A 4523-nucleotide genomic window follows, 5' to 3' on the forward strand; every position below is an offset into this window, starting at 1 on the left:
CACACATTTGTGGAAAAAGTAATTATGAGAGACGAATGAACTCCCAAAACGGAATGGAAATTTTCTTGTTTAGGCCTGGAACGCTATGGCCTGGAGCCCTGTGGTTCTAACTGGATGAGCAAAGTGTGAGCAGAGATCAAAATAAAACACACACCATTTAGGGAACTCGATACTTAACAAGGTGTGCAGAGCAGTGGCAAATTGTACTTGTGTCAATTTGCTCAAATCCTGTCTTCACCAGAATGTAAATTCCAGCACGACCAGTGGCTAGAGGAGGACACATTTCAAAGGACTTGTAAAAAGTCCATCACTGAATTTAGCCCAACACTGAATTTAAATGAAAAGTGGTAGAGTCTGTTAGTCTTTCACGTTTTAATAGGAGAAACTTATAACATGTAATAGCTGTTACATGAATACTTTCAGAGCTTTTGGAGAGGTCTAAATCACTATGAGTGAGGGCTTCCCTGACTCACAGTTAAAAAGAGTAAAACAAAAAATTTGAAAAATAAATTAACCAATAAAATACAAACACTAAATCCAAAGGTTTTCACTGGTTTTAAAGCCACTTATGGAATGCACATCTATTGAACAGGCTTACTCTGCATTCTGCTTTACTCAGGCCCGGTACAGGAGCAAGTGTGAAAGCAAAATTCAAAATGTTATGTGATGTGACCATTTCATTGGTGAAACCATGACCCAATAGACATTTTCTCTTTTGAAACTTCGTACATTATCCATATATGTTCCCAAAGGGAAGGATTACACAGGATTTAGGCTGATTTTTTTCAGTATTTTGTGTTCCACCAGATTTATTTGAAGATCTCCTGTCCTGCATCCACTGCCCAATGCAGAATGCCACACATAGGACAACCAACATGAGAACTTCACTTCTACAGCCTGATTAAATCATCATGAGAATATACTTTTCCTTTCATCATCAAAGATTTTTACATCAGATTAACCTGCTCTCTTTCTTTCCCATGTTTTTCCCTGGTTTTTGTACCTTGAAATGGTTGTGCACTCTTCTCAGTCTTGATCTCCATCTTTCCCAATATTTCCAAACATATTCATCTGGGAAACATGTAAAGATCTTATTTGGGGCTTGTTTTATTAGGGCCGACGGCACAGGGAAAGAGACCCCAAGGACTCAACTCTTGGTGAGGGAAAAAAGTTTATTACCATGCGCATGGGGTCCCCCAGGCAAACAAGTATGGAGGGCCCCGAGGGGGAATTGTGTAGGGTTTTTAAGGGCGCAAATTGGAGGCAAACGTGTTTACAGAAGCAGATTGCATTGGTTAATTTTGAGCAGCATAGGATTTGGCAAAATTGATTGGAGCGGTTTGGGGTTGAGTAAACATGGAGACTGGGGGTCCTAGCCCAGTCACTATGTGCCCAGAACAGAACAGTTACTTGTCTTATTTATCTCGTTGAGACGGAACAACCTTGCAGGTGCATTCTTTCTTTTTTTTTTTTTTTTTTTTTCTGCTCTGATAGCTCTGGGGAGTTAGGCATTTCTTTCTGCTCTGCTCTGATAGCTCTGGGGAGTTAGGGAGTTCACCCTTTTATTCCCCGCTCTGGGGAGTTAGGGAGTGAAACATTCTTTGCTGCTTTTTATAACTCGGGGAGGGGGTTATAGCAGGGGGGTCAACTCTCACATTCTCCCCCTTTTTTTTTGGATGACTTTTAATCTTAAAGGTCCTGTATTGGTAAGGGGTCATACTGTTGACATAGCACCGTAACCTTTACTTGAGAGATCTGAGCCCTCACAAACTGGGTTACGCGGTTAATGAGGTAAGGGGCTATAGCCATGACAATAATGAATCTAGCCAGGGGTCCCAGTAAAGGGAGACTATAGGGCAGAATTGATTCCCAGAAGGAGAACATTTTGGCTTTACTTGAAGGGGGCTCTCGAGATTTAATTTTTTCTCTTAGCTTTTTTATTGCGTCTGTTTATAACCTTGTATGTGTCTTTAAAATTACAAGCTTTTAAGAACTTTGACATAGTTTATCAACTTGTTTATAACATAAGGCCCAGTAGGAGGATTAACAAAGGTCTTGTAGCTGTCATTAAAGCTGTTAACCAAAAGGAGAAAGAAAACCAACATTTAAATTTACTCTGTTTTATCATACAAGTAACAATTTTTAAGTCAGACAGAGGCCTCCTTGGGGTCTCTATAAAGAAGGAGAACACAAAATTATCAGTTATATTAGACAATCTTAAGCTTTAAAGTGTCCTTGGAAGAAATGACAGTTTACTTATTTGTAGGCTGACGGTCTTTTGAAGTTGGGACTTGTCTGCATTGGGAACGTTGAATCCAGGCAGGCTTTTAGCTATTTTGACAATCTATTGCGGCTCAAGAAATTTACGGTGAGGTCGCTTGTCTAGGTGCCTAGGCTCTTTAGCTGCAGTGGGCAGCAGCGAAGTAACCAGTGGATGGAAGTCACAGCTAGCTGAAAAGTCTGGGGAGACTTAATAAGATCTTGATTAGTTAAATTAGCTAATTTTTAGAAAACTCACATAAAACCTCAAAAGAGGAAATATCTGCAACATAGGGGGTGTATCATGCATGTAAAGGGGCAGAAGGAAAAGAGACTCACCCAGTTTTTGCCAGTTTTTAAGGTCATTAGTAATTATAGTCTTTAAAATCTAACTTATCTTTTTATCTTTTTTGAACTCTGAGGCTGGTAAGCCCAATCGAGTTTTTTTAATTGATCTGTAAAGCTTAGGTTAATTTGAGTTACTAGGCTATAAAAGCCAGGCCATTGTTGGACCCCACGGATAAAAAGGGAGACCAAATTAGAGAAACTGCTATCAGAGCTGACTCAGACTAAGTAGAAAACACTTATATTTTTGAAGTTTAGGCTTTTTATTTTTGTAAAATCTATTTTTTAGTGTTTTTAGGCATAGTCCCATGATAACCAGTGGTTTTTATTTGTTGTAGTACTTTTAGATTTACCAATTGGCACTGAGGGCATCTGAAGCTCACAGACTGGACTAGCTTAATATTAGCCCCCGGAATCTCTTGGAAGTTGAGCTGCCAGATGTTGGTCTTTTTAAGTGTAAATGGGCTCTTGAGAGACATAACTGTTTTTATCAGAGAAGTAGGATGGAACTCTAGACAGTAGCTTATCAACTACATAAGGTCGATGTTCCGTGAGGTGATCAATGAGGCAACGAGGGGTCATCCTCAGGCAGCAAAGTAGCCGAGTTTGAAGCTGTTGTTTCTAGAAATAGTGCCTGATAATGTATGGCTCAGGAATTAGACATCCATCAGTCTGGTGGGGCCTTGATGAGAGTCTCTAGTGAATAGGAGGAAACAATTAAGAGTTTGTGTCCAAAAGTCAATTTTTAAGCCTCCTTTATGAGGGGGCCATTGAAGAAATCACCGCAGACAGGGTGGCCATCTGGTTGCCACAGAACCAAGTCTCTTGGAAAGGTATACAACAGGCCTCTGCCAGGGTCCCAAATTCTGGATCAGTCCTGTGGCTCTTAGAAATTTTGTACTTGTCTTTTAATCACAGGGACTGGAATCCGTTAGATAGCTCACAACAACCAGTGTAGTCTTTTTTGTGTAGACTGGTTCTGATAAGGTCGGGGGGACTCGCATCAGAGCAGTTACTTTTTCGGCTGGCCTCTCTGATGTGATTGTTACTCTTTTAGCGGCCTGATCTGCCAAATTGTTTCCTCAGGTGAATAGCAGCAATCTGTTGACAGCCAGACTGCTGCCAGAAAATTTAGGATTTGTGGAGCCCTCTCTTTTTTTTTTTTTTTTTTAATCTTAGCTCTGGCCAAGGTTAAGAGACCTCGCTCTTAATAGATGGCTCTATGTATATGTATAGTAGCAAAAGCATATCTACTATCAGTATAGATGTTTACCCTCTTTTTTGTGGCTAGTTTTAGTACATCAGTCAAAGCAATGAGCTCTGCCTTTTGGGCAGAGGTGCCAGGCTCTAACCCTTTAACCCAGAGTATCTCCTTTTTGATGGTCACTGCTGTCCCGGCCACTCATCTGTCTCTGCCGTTCTGGATGAAGCTGTTTCCATCGAACAGTTGTCGGCATTTTTCAAAAGCTGGTCAGTAAGTTCAGCCTGTAGGTTCCGCTGCAGTTTGAGGATGTCAGCACACTCATGGAGAGGTGTCTTTTGTTCCTCCAGGTCATCATCAGGCATAAGGGTGGCTGGGTTTAAAGCTGAAGAAGTCTTGAATATCATTGACTCTGGGTCTAGAAGCAGGGCTTGACAGTAGAATTCTGGCATTGGAGAGCCTTTTTTTAGGAGGGGTTTTGATAAGAGTCTCTAAACTGTGAGAGGTTACCACAGAAATCACTTGCCCAAAGCGTGTTTTTTTGTTTTCTTAAGTAACATTGTCACAGTAGCTAGTATTTTAAGGCAGGGGGCCATACTCCTGTTACTGGATTAAGTCTTTTGGAGAGGTAGGCTATAGGCCTCTTTTAAGGGCCAATGTCCTGAGTTAGGACTCCTTTGGCAATGTCCCTGAGTTTATCTATGAACAAGATGAAAGG

Source organism: Cavia porcellus, unplaced genomic scaffold (genome assembly GCF_034190915.1).
Source record: "Cavia porcellus strain 051 isolate PalLab524CR breed Dunkin Hartley unplaced genomic scaffold, mCavPor4.1 scaffold_34, whole genome shotgun sequence".
In the NCBI taxonomy this organism is placed as follows: domain Eukaryota; kingdom Metazoa; phylum Chordata; class Mammalia; order Rodentia; family Caviidae; genus Cavia; species Cavia porcellus.